The 13,213-nt window shown below is 46.2% G+C and overlaps 1 pseudogene; it reads right to left on the minus strand.

Moving 5' to 3' along the window:
- Positions 1-1,115: 1,115 nt before the first annotated feature.
- On the minus strand, positions 1,116-3,066 carry LOC136472664 (WPP domain-interacting protein 1-like; annotated as a pseudogene).
- Positions 3,067-13,213: the final 10,147 nt, after the last annotated feature.

The raw sequence follows: 13,213 nt of genomic DNA on the forward strand, positions 1-13,213 counted from the left end.
CCTGATGGTAAACTTGCTGCTATTGTGGGGGACAATCCTGATGGACTTCTGATTGATGCTAATTCAGGAAAGGTAAGTGGTACGCAGTGTACAGTCACTGATTTTATTAATAAACGCATAATTCATATATACAAGCTTGCATCTGTTTGTTTCTCGCAGACGTTCAGAACTCCATGGCCATTTGGATTACTCCTTTGCATCAGCATGGAATCCAGATGGCCGAACATTCGCCACTGGAAACCAAGACAAGACATGCAGGGTCTGGGACATCCGCAATCTCTCCAAATCAGTTGCTGTATTGGGTGGCAATTGGAGCCATCAGGTCGATTCGCTACACATCCGATGGGAAGTTCATGGCGATGACTGAACCCGCGGATTTCATCCACATCTTTGATGTCGAGAGTGGGTATAGCAGGAAGCAGGAACTGGATTTCTTTGGTGAGCTGCAGGCATATCGTTCAGTCCTGACACTGAAGCTCTCTTTGTTGGTGTGCATGATCGCGTATTCAGCTGCCTCCTCCAGTTCAATCGGCGACGGTTTCTACTCGTACCTTGATTCGCCACTGTGACATAGTGCTGGTAGAGACCTGTGAGGTCGACATCACAGGTTGTAGAAACAAGAAAATTGTGTATATTTTCATAGGTGTTGCTGTGAAGAAAACTGGAGAAATGGTGCGTTTACTTTTTGCTGAACAAGCTGTAGGTATTCAGCAAGCCATCTTTTCAGAGATTTGTGCTGCTGCTGTAACGTTGTTGTATATAAAGTGTTACCTGATCAGTGGTTTACACACAAGTTTTAGCTTAGAATCCAGTTCGTCATCTCGTACAAGACCATTGCTCAGGTTCGTCAAAACCAGCAAGATATGCTCAGGTTCAGTGACAATACCAGGCACCAGCGCACTTGACATGTCACATGTGCAAGAATTTTGACCTGCTTAAAGAAAGGCATATGAAGAACCAAGATGTAGCAGCATATTGATCTTACAGACCGAGATATTATGAGTACGAGGCTAACTCATGAACACAAGTTACAAGGGAACTTTCACAGGCGTGTTACACAAGGTTTTCCCAATATACTCTCGTAATAAGGGTTTCCAGATATACTCTCATACATCTCAGGTAGGTACAACCTTGGTAGACGAGGGTGAGGCCCGCATAGATAGGTTTGCCATAGCAATACACAGCAGTAAAAACTGAACAAAACAAAAGAGTGAAACCCTACTCGCCTTATATCGCAGCTGCAAACACTTCTGAACTATTGGACAGCTCTTTGCACTGCAGTTGTAGCTTTCTCTGCCATCTCCTCTAACCGCCATTGCTCTGCTTTCAGTGTGTCGGAGTTTAAGTCCAAGCAGCTTGTAATCTTCAGATAGAGGACTTTTGCGTTTGGTATAGAGCCATTTGATCCTCAGCCAGAGTTGCTGAGGCTTGATAAGCTCTAGTCAGGATGATGCACTGAATCTCTGACTCCATCCTCTCCTGGTAGAGTTGATCAAGTTGACCTGCGACAACATAGTGGTTTTCCCTGGTTGCGCTTGACGGCGAATTGCCTCAAGTTCATATATTCTTGAAGCCTTCTGCTTGATCAAGGCTAATGCTTCTTCCAACCTGGACTCAAGATGTTTTATCTTTACCATTAAGTCTTCATTAGGTTCCTCGACATGGACTGACCCACTCCATTCATTGTCATGGACATCAAACTCATCCTTGGCTCTTTCCCGATCGCCGTGATTTTTTCTATCTCTGCAATATGCCATAGGAGAAATGCAAATGACTATATGTAGAGGATAATACTATTTCAAACCCACTACATATGAAATGTAAACACGCTGCTGGTGTTAGCAAATGAAATGAAATGGAATTTAAGGGGAAAAACATATAAGTGCAGTATGTAGTGCAGCATTTTATTGAAATATCCCTACAACAGATGACCACTACACAGTGCGGCGTTCCAGGAAACTGAGCAAACTAAGCTAAGTAGCTGGTAAATCCTGATTTAACACTCTGAAGCATGAGAAATATGTGGCAATGTGGACTTACGGATCCTCAAAGATGCAGACAGACAAACTACATCTTAAAATAACTTCGATTAGACAGACAGTTCACACATACTACAGAGTGGAGTTTGAATAGCAGGTTTGGTTTGCGAAAGAATCATAAGGTTCTGAAATTGCATATATCTCATCTCATGGAAATAAGCATAGACAATTTGAGCATATACCATTCTCCAGCGCTTCCTGTGCTCTGTGAAGTACCAAAATCGACTCATTGCAAGGATCAGCACCCCAATACATCCTTCCATTGCCACCGTTCCCAACACTCTCCTCACCAGCACTTGACCGGACCGATCTGCCCACCACACTACTGCCATTCCCTCTGCAGCGACCCGTAGATCGGACCTCCTGGCTCAGCTGCTCCTCGTCACCGTGGCCACAGCAACCAGAGAAGATCCTGCGAACGCCATTGAGGCCGGCGGCACCCAGCTGCTGCCGGGCCTTCACGGCGTTGGAGCTGCGGCGGTCAGACTCGACGCTGGACCGCGAGCAGTCTGCCGCGGTGGAAATGGAAGCGGCGGCGCGGGGGCGCGGCCTGTCCCGCTCCCGCTCACGCGGGGAGAGCACCACCGAGGCGTGGTCGCAGCGCGGGAGCGGCACGCGCGGCGCGCTCGCGGCCGTGGAGGATCTGCTGCTTCCGTCCTCGCTGTTGCCTGCGCCGACGGAGAAGCCGAGGCCCGGACCCGGGCCCGGCGGCGGAGGGATGAGGCAGGACTCGACGGAGGCGGTGGAGCTCTCGGAGGCGGCGGACGCGTCGTGCTTCCCCTTGGGCCGCGCCGGCGGCGGCGAGGGGCAGCCAGCGCTTGTGGAGCTGCTCGTCGCCCTCGCCCCCGCCGCCAGTGCTGTCCCTCGGCCGTTCCTGGTCCCGCCGGATACGCCGCCAGCGACGGAGGCCGCGGCCCTTGGTGGCGGCCGCCGCGGGGGACGGGGAGGGGAAAGTCTTGATCTTGGGAGCAGCCACCGCCCCCGGGGACTCGGCGGGCCGTTCGCCCACGGCGTTCACGCTGGGCATCGGAGGAGAGGAGCAGGCCAACCGCGACGGCGGGGTAGGGGGGACAGGAGCTATTGGGAGCGGCGGGGGCTTTTGGGTTTTATCGTCTATAGTGCTCTCCTCGTGCCCTCGTGGGCTGGGAATTCCTGTGCCGCGTGGGAGTGTGGGACCGGGGGCGCCAGCGGAACTGCAACGTCGAGACGACGAGGAGAGGGGAAACGAGGAAATTATTTGATAGTTTGTGTACGGGGCACTCGAGTATTAGACCGAAAACATTTATTTTTTCTCAGCTTCTTCTTCCTCAAGCACGATGTGTCACCGCCGTCTACCGTCCACCGTGTTGCCTCTGTACGTAACGTCTCCCGCTCCCCTCGCCACCGTCATGGTCATGGGTGCCCCCCCCCCCCCCCCCCCCCCCCCCCCCCGCCCGACTTGGCCTAGCCGCCTCCTAGCCATCGGAATCATAACAGCCGCCCTCTCGTAGTCCCACCGTCCCCACTGCCTAGGCAGCATGCCTTCCCTTCCGAGCCTTTTCAAAGTCCGTCGGAGTTGGAGAAGAAGATGGGAAGAGGCCGGTGATAGAGAAGAATGAGAAAAATCAAGTGTTGAGAGAAAGAGGAACACTGAGTGTCATTTAGCATCTCTTTTTTTCTGCTATTTTAGATTTGCCAACAGAATTGCAAGTGCGCAGGATAAACTGACGAGATACGAGGACAAATCTGGGCTCTTCTTCTGGACGAAGCCCATTTTGTTTTATCACACGTAGAATACAGGAGTGAGGCCCTATTCGCTTGTCTTATAATCCGTACTTTTCAGCCAGAACAGTGTTTTTCTCTCACAACAAATCAGCCGGAACAGTGTTTCGGCTTATTTTTTCAACGAAGCGAACGAGGCCAGAAAATGCATTGTCGGCTATCAAACTTGGCAACGAATGTTAAATAGGTCCACAAGCTTCTAAAATATCCACTTTTCTAAAAAAACTTCTAAAATATCTATCTAAATGTGGCAGAACCGTTCGAAATAGCACACATTCGGAGGCGTTCGTCTTTCACCAAACACTAAGCACCCCGAAAGCAAGCTACATCGGGTGGATTCCGTCGAGCACACCTCAAGAGAGAACTCGAATAATCCACGTTTTCCTCCAGGATCCAATAATGAGAACAAGTTTACAATACTTAGTACATTTCATACAACCAGAGTTTTTACAAATACATTATTACAGTACCAAGTTCAGAGTACGGAATTTAAACAGTCGAATTAAGATAAACATCTATCGATAATATACAAGGATCCGTCTGTGCCCACCAGAAGAATCCTTCACACAACAGCTACTCCTCAAGCTGCACCTACAACAGGGGTAAATAAACCCTGAGTACACAATATACTCGCAAGACTTATCTGACTAGTGAGAATAATTTCTCGCCTCTAAAGGATATAATAAGCTTTATGGTTTGTTGGGTTTTCTTTTTTGTGGAAAGCAATACTAGTAGTGAATCCTTATGTATGTTTCTTAATAGCAGTCATAATTAGTTCATTATCTAACAATTCTAGGTAAGCACATGTTCTACTTTCAAGCAAGAGTTGAGCAAACAGATCTATTTCACTATCTTCCATCTTTCAGTTCTTACTACGATGCTAAATTGTAGACAAGTCGTACCGGATTGCCCGGTGATTCGCGAATCAATGTGCCCAGCTGGGTACCCCGAAACACACGTCCCACTTGTACCACAAGCACAAGCAGGACCAACCCATCACTCTCTTGTCAAGGGGCCTAGGTCTCCATCCAAACTTAGACTTCAAGCCCCTACACCTGAGTCCCACACTCAGTGTGGTGCTTAGACTTCCACCATCCCCGTCTCCAATCAGTCGGTCTAGAAATAGCCGGAACCCATGGCAAGAGAGCAACGAGCCTTCCCTGCTCCCATAAACAAGTATGTGATCAGGATAATAAGTCTGTGACCTGACTAGAATCCAATGCAACGGGTGGTCATTAATCGACATGGATAGGAAAAACAGTGTAACCAAGTTATGCCCCGTTGGCTGTGGGACACAACCCTTTACACCCACCAATACCCGTATCATATCCCTGCCCGGTCTCTATTTTCTTTCACCATTTTATCATGAGAGTGATAATAATAATCACCTATTGTGAGCAACGACAGATTACTCACGCTATCGAAAAACCTAAGCATAGCAGCTACTCGATCTAAGCTAGTAGGACTCATAAGTAGGTATATCTATGTATATAGTTTCTATAAAACGCCTATAACATAAATGCACATCACACACATATATATCAAGTGATTATTCAAAATAAGGGTTATGCACCGGAGCTTGCCTTGGGCAGGCGTGGTGTTAGTAAAGTCAGCAGTTGGTGGCTCTAGGGCTCCCTCCTAGACGAGGATCACCTCTCCGTACTCCTCGATTATCTCCTCGTACTTCAACTCACCCACGGTCATGAACTCTACCAACTCGTTATCTATATGCATGAAATGATGATGCAACGCTTAGTAATACAGCAACAACAACTCTAAAAATAAGAATACATCTATCAAGCTACTAAGCTAGCTCTAATGACTAAGACGCTAAGTTACCTATCCTTCCCACTAAATAGGTATGAAACATTCTACGTATTATCTTAGCAACTAAAGGCATCCTTATTCTTATTACCGATTTAATATATATACTAAAACAAGGAGTACTTAGCTACCCCATTTCTCAACCTATTCTCAGGCTACAAAAATTGCAGTGAGCACATAATAATCTAATGAACCTACTGTAAAAATTTCAAAGCTAGCATTTCTACCCTTTCATCACAAAAATTCATTCTCTAAGTAATCATAATAATAACAAGCATTCTAAAATAAATAAAGTAACCCTAAAAATACCACAGAACTATATGAACTAAATATACTAACAGATAGATCACAAATTTAGGAATGTAACAAAATTTATTCATATTTTTTAAACACCTACATGATTTTATATAATTTACTAAAGATTAGCTCATAACTAAATTGGAAAAACATTTACTAATTCCCTAGAAAAAAACCAATTCCTTCGCGCGGCCCACGCGGCACAGCCCACGTGTGAGTGTGGCCCACTAACGAGCGGCGTGGCCCACACACGCGTGAAGGTGGCCCGCAGCAGAGGAGCCCGCTGCGCTGGTACTTTTGTGAAAACGCCTCCACTCTATCTGCTATTCACACAACTACTATACGGCCTATTCCAACAGTCGGCACTTAAGCAAAATAGCCCTCGCAACAACTCTTCTTTACAACGGCTAGGTCCTCAGGCCACCCCCGCACGCACCGGCGCGGCGGCGATGGCACTGGACAGCCACGTCGACCATCCAGGCCCCTCTCCGCCTCCTCTAAGGGACCGATGCTCATCTAGGTGTAGACACGAATCAATGGGCAGTGAAGAGGTGAGCGGGGATGTGTCTAGGAGCTCCCTCCATGGCGGTGGACACCCTGCGGCGGCGGCAGCTGTGTTCCAGAGAGCCTTGTTACAACAGAGGTGATAGAACCAATGGGTGGGCATCAGCAACTCACCAAACAGCTATCTGTGACGATAGCTTGACCGGGGATGGACCTACATGTTCGGCCACGCACACATGGCAAGCCCAGCGACGGACTATGGTGGTGCGACCGCGTCAGCTACGCCGAGAAAGCAGCAGCGGTGCAAGTGGAGTACACAGGGTGTAGAGGGAATCAAGGCAAAGGTAACGGTGCCACATAATTAGATGCTAAAGCTTTATGAAGGGGGTGCTCTATAGTGGCTTGAATTTGGCCATAAGATGATCGGCGAGGGGGGAAACTCCAAATTGGAGCTTGGCATCGCACGGCTATGACAGCGGGCGGGCTTGGCACGTAGCTAGGTTCCCAATCGAGCCTCAGGCGAGCGCAATTACCCTAGAGGTGACCAAGCGCTGTGGTTTTAGCTTTGGCGTGGCTCGGTCGTGCCGGCGCGACGCCATTCAAAGCAGTGGTGGTTGGGAAGCGTGGCATGACGCTTGCCACTTAATTGAAGAGGACAAAGGCACGACTGAGGACGACTACACATGCGGGTAGAACAAGGGCGACAGTGGCAGCGGCACGGTGTGCAGAGGGGCGCTGTGCTGCCTTGGCGTGATGCGGATGCCAGGCAGAGCAGGTGCACGTGGGGGTGCCGTGGCCCTGTGCGCGTAGTGCTCTCGACGAGACGATGCGGTGCAGAGGGAACATGCGCGTGTTGGCGACAGTGGCTACTGCCATGCGATGCCACTACACCCAAGCGGAAACAACGACAGCGACAAAGCTAGTGGAGGGCAGCACGCCTCACAGCGGTGATGTGACGGCAGCGGCACCAGTGACTAGCGAGGCAAGGTAGCAGGGCGGCGTGCAGCCACAGTGGCACCGGTAGTGGCGCCAGTAGTAGTGTGTAGCGCACCAAGCGCTCGGTTAGGGTGGCCAGCGGTGCCCAGGCATGTGGTGACCACACACTCTTGGCTGACCAGCCCAAAATGTGCATTGCACGCTTTTTAAAGCGTCAACCACAACTAAACCGTTGATCCTATCCCCAAATCACTTTAGCTATACCCAAGAGGGTATATTAGACTACAAAAACAAGCCATAATACTACCCTACTACTTAACCTAATCTCACATAATAAATTGCCAAACCTAGCAGTGTCTACCTATCGGCAAACTTCGAAATTTTTCTAAGTTTTTTGTTGAACTCTATTTCAAATTGTATTTCTAAGCTATTAGAAATCTTAGCTAGTAATATCATTTTTTGATCACGAGTATTTCATTGTCATCTACAAAGTTTGCACTTCAAACCTTATTTAAGCATCTCATACATGTTCTATAGCATTTTTGCTTAATAAAAATTGGTTTTAAATCCTAAGTGATATAACACGACTATTGAGTTAACTTTCGTTTCACATTTTCGTTGATCGTTTTGAGTTACAAAAATTTATCTACACTCTTTATTATATGCATTAACACATAAACATGATGCTCATATAGTGTTTTAGTAAATGATTTCTGGTGTAACACCGAGGGGTTACAAATCTACCCTCCTAAAACAAAATCTCGTCCCAAGATTTTATGTGCGTGTTGTGGGGAAAAGAGATAAGAAATACATTTCTATGTAAATAGTTACCTCGGTTAACTAGAAAGAAGGTGGGGATAATGCTTCAAGATATAACTTTCTTGATCCCACGTCGCTTCGTCTTCTGAGTGATTTTGCCACTAAACTTTGTAGAACTTTACCACACTGTTTCTAGTCACTCTTTCTTTTTCGTCCAAGATCTTGATAGGATGCTCAATATATGACAAGTCAGGTTGGAGGGGAAGTCCTTCAATTTTCATAGCTTCATCAAGGACCCACAAACATTTCTTCAACTAGGATACGTGAAACACATTGTGTATCGCTGATAAAATATCTAGAAGTTGGAGACGATAAGCAACAGGGCCACACTGCTCCAAAATCTTATAAGGGCCCACATATCGACGGGCTAGCTTGCCACGGACACCAAACCGATGCACACCTCTCATGGGAGATACCTTGAGATACACATGATCACTAACTTCAAATTACAAGGGCCTTCTTTGCTTGTCCGCATAAATTTTCTGATGACTTTGAGCTGCCTTCAAATGGCTCTAAATAATACTGACTTGTTCTTGAGCTTAAAAGCAGGTCCAAAATATCCATGATCTCCCATTTCAACCTAGTTAAGTGGTGTCCTACATTTCTTTCCATATAGAGCTTAAAAGGGTGCCATATGAATGCTTCCTTAATAGCTATTGTTGTAAGAAAACTCAGCTAAGTTCAAGCATTCAACCCACGTCTTAGGAAAAGAAATGACACAAGTTCTCAACATATGCTTAAGTACCTAATTTACCCTTTCTGTTTTACCATCAGTTTGCTGATGATAAGCTGAACCCTAAGAAGACTAGTACCAAGACATTCCTAGAGTTGCTCCCAAAAATGAGAGACAAAGACTGACCCTCTATCAGAGACGATGGTAAGAGGAACTCCATGCAGGGTCACAATCCGATCAAAATACAACTTGGCATACTTTTTGGCTGAATATCTGGTATCCACCGAGAGAAAATGAGCGGACTTGGTAAGGCGACCCACAATGACCCAAATAGAGTTATAGCCCTTGGACGTGCGGGGTAAACCCATACTAAAATCCATGGAAATATCTTTCTATTTCCAAACAGGGATAGGCAAGGGCTGTAAAAATCTAGGTGTACGCATGTGGTCCACCTTAACTCTTCCACAAGTATCGCACTCCGTGACATACTTGGTGATATCCTGCTTCATATTGGACCACCAATACAACTGACGCAAATCATGACACATCATGTTACTGCCAGGATGGATGGACAACTTGGAAGTATGGGCCTCATCCAAAATCTTCCTCCTAAGCTCCTCATTTGACGGAACCACCAATCTGTTCTTGAACCTCACTACCCCTTGGTCATCAATACTAAAATGAGGACCACGTCCTTCGTCAATCAACTTCTTTATGTGAGGAATTCCTAAAGTATCCTGCCTTTGCTCACTAATAATTTGCTTAATTAAATTCGAGACAAGAGCAATGTGAGCTAGCACCTCAGCATGGTTGAGAGACAAAGGTGCTTCTTCAACTTGATACGACTTCTGGCTCAGAGCAACGGCTACCACATTAGTTTTTTCAAGATGGTAATAAACTTCTAAATTGTAGTCCTTGATTAGCTCCAACCATCTCCATTGCCTCATGTTCAGCTCGGACTACGTGAAAATATATTTGAGGCTCTTGTGATCCGTAAAAATGTGTACTTTATTTCCCAACAAATAATGCCTCCAAATCTTTAGAGCGTGCCCCACCACAGCCAGCTCTAAATCATGGGTGAGACAATTCACCTCGTGCTTTTTCAGCTGGCGTGAAGCATAAGCTATCACACGCTCATCCTGCATAAACACGTATCCTAGTCCAATCCTTGAGGCATCACAATACACATTAAATGGCCTGTTAATATCTAGTTGAGCAAGAACAGTTGCAGAGGTAAGAAATTTCTTTAGGGCTTGGAAATTTTCTTCACAAGCCAGACTCCATACAAACTTAACATCTTTCTGGAGCAGCTTGGTCATCGGCCGAGCTATTTTGGAGAAGTTAGGAATGAAGCATCGATAATAACCAGCAAGACCAAGGAACTGACGGATCTGATGCACTGACTTTGGAGACTTCCAATTTAATACATCCTGCACCTTGCTTGGGTCTACTGAGATACCTTCAGGTGTCAAAACATATCCCAAAAACTACACTTGATCTAACCAAAACTCACACTTGCTGAATTTGGCATACAACTTGTGTTCCCTTAATCGAGTCAGTTTTATCCGAAGATGTTGTGCATGCTCTTCTTTGTTCTTGGAGTATATCAAAATATCATCAATGAACACCACTATAAACTTATCCAACTCTGGCATAAAGACTAAATTCATGAGATATATGAAGAATGCAGGAGCATTGATGAGACCAAAGGACATGACTAGGTACCCATACAACCCATACCTAGTAGCGAAAGCTGTCTTTGGTATATCTTGTGGCTGGATCTTAATTTAATAATACCCAGAACGAAGATCAATCTTGGAAAACACCTTGACACTAGCTAGTTTATCGAATAAAGTATCAATACAAGGTAAAGGATACTTGCTTTTAATGGTTACCGCATTGAGAGGGCGGTAATCCACACACATCCAAAGAGTGCCATCCTTGTTCTTCACAAAAATGGCTGGACAACCCCATGGTGAAGAACTAGGATGGATAAATCCCTTTTCCAACAACTCTCCTAACTGTGTCTTCATTTCAGCCAATTCCTTCAGGGCCATGCGGTACGGGCGCTGAGAGATAGGAGCAGTGCCAGGTTCTAACTCAATGGAGAACTCTACATCTCTATCCGATGGTAACCCAGGTAGATCTTTAGGGAGACATCCGAAAACTCACAGACCATAGAAATAGAAGCAAGATCAGGAGAAGTGTCAACATGAGCAGCAACTGGTAAGGCTAGATCGAAGGGCATAAGAAGAGACATCCTATCCTGAAAGCCATAACTCAACAACTCTCTGCTTAAGATCCAAGACTACCCCATATACTCGCAACCAGTTCTTGTCCAGAATTGCATCAATGCCTTGCCCGGGCAGCACCATAAACTAGAGGCGGTAAGTGTAAGTGGCTAGCACTAATCCAACCGTGTCCGTCCGAGTATTAACGCACAACTGCGCACCCGGAGTACTAATTCTATAGGCAATAGGTATAGCCATAAGAGATATATTATGCCTCTGTGCAAACCCCATGCTCATAAATGAATGTGATACACCAGAATTAAACAACACATATATTGGATGGGAATTAATGGTAAACATACCAGCCATCACCGGTTCATTCTATAGAATTTCCTCAGCCTAAGTGAAGTTAACTTACCCAGAGTGACTTACTGGCACATTTTTCTTGATAATTGTCTGTTTGATCAGACATGGGTTAGCTAAGGGCGGAGCAGACTATGCAGGCTGGTTTTGTGGACACTCCTGAGCATAGTGGCCCTCCTTGCCACACTTAAAACAAGCACCGGGCTTGTTTCCCTATCCCTAACGTGGTGGGACCTATTGTCCCTAGGGCTATTGTTGTTGTTGTACCTGCTGAGTAGGTGCACAGTGCTAAATGGGAGGTGCCTGGTAGGTCTGCTGAGGCTGGCAGAACGACTGCCCACCTAAAGACTGATAAGGCACCCGCCTGATAACCTGTACCTTCTGAGCCTAGGGTGACTAGAGGACCTAGTAACCACCCGCTTGCGCTTCCACTTAGCCTAAGAGTCACGCTGAAGTCCCTTCATGGTAATAGCAACATTCATCATAAAACCAAAAGTCTAATAGTTTCCTGTGTACAGCTCCTTCTGTAGACTGTAAGAGAGGCCACGATAGAAATGGTCCCTCTTCTTCTCTCCGTATCAACGTGAGTCCCAGCATATTGTGACAGATGGTTGAACTTATTTACATAGTCCATCACAGACATGCTCCCTTGCCTTAGGTCTAGAAACTCCGTCAACTTCCTATTTAGAACACCAACAGGAATGTAATACTCTTTGAAAGTAGCAGTAAACTCCTGCCAAGTCACATGGTGATCCACTGGCTGCATGGCATTAAACGTGTCCCACCATGCACTGGTAGAACCCAATAGCCATTGCACTGCAAAGCGCACCTTCTGCTCCTCAGTTACAGTGAGTAGCTGGAACTTTTGTTCTAGAATATAAAGCCAATGCTCTGCATCTAGAGGCTCAGCAGTCAGCATGAACGTTGGTGGGTGCGTCTTTAAGAAATCCTAGAAAGAACAGGGTCCCTCGGGACCACGGGCACCACCCTCATTCCCACCATTGCCTTCATGGCCTCCACAGGCGAAGCCACCGATAGCCTATGCTAATAGCTCCATGGCACGAGCTGACTTGCGACGAGGAGCCAACATCTCCGCCATCATCTCCGCATGAGTCATCAGAGGCGACGGTGGCAGAGGAGTAGCTAGAAGCGGGGCCTCGTGACTCTCCCCATTGTTGTTGCCAATGCCCTCCCACGACCGTTATCGCCTAGGTCTGCCCCAGCACTGGTACTCCCATGACCAGACCTCAGGTTCATCTGTAAACCGATAAGAACCAACCATTAGGGACAACCTTTCAGATTAGGACCAAGAGATTAGAGAAATAATAAGACTTTTATTAAAGCATTCTTTTAGGTTATCCTATCAACTCACTAGTCCAATTTATACGTGTGGGGGGGAGTTTAGTTTAAGCGAGATTCTCTTTCGTTCACTCAAGCTGGAATATAACGGCATTCACAGAAATTTTCAGCACATCGCACCCTCACTTTCTGTACGCTAAAAGATTCTTACGCAGTGTAAGTTAGTGTACCTACAAAAATTTGATTAGATAAAACCAGTGTCTCTATCCTAGATAGATTATATTGCTAGGGCTTATACTTATTTACGTAATTTTATCGCATCCTACTTTTCACAAAAACTTTTGTTGGTCAAATTTTAGGTTTTTAAAAGAGTTATGAAACTTGTAAGTCATTATTGGCTTTGGTACCACCTGTGGTAGAACTGCCCAAAGTAGCACATCTTGAGAGGTGCTCGTCTTCCACCAGAC

Source organism: Miscanthus floridulus, chromosome 8 (assembly GCF_019320115.1).
Source record: "Miscanthus floridulus cultivar M001 chromosome 8, ASM1932011v1, whole genome shotgun sequence".
Classification (NCBI taxonomy): Eukaryota; Viridiplantae; Streptophyta; class Magnoliopsida; order Poales; family Poaceae; genus Miscanthus; species Miscanthus floridulus.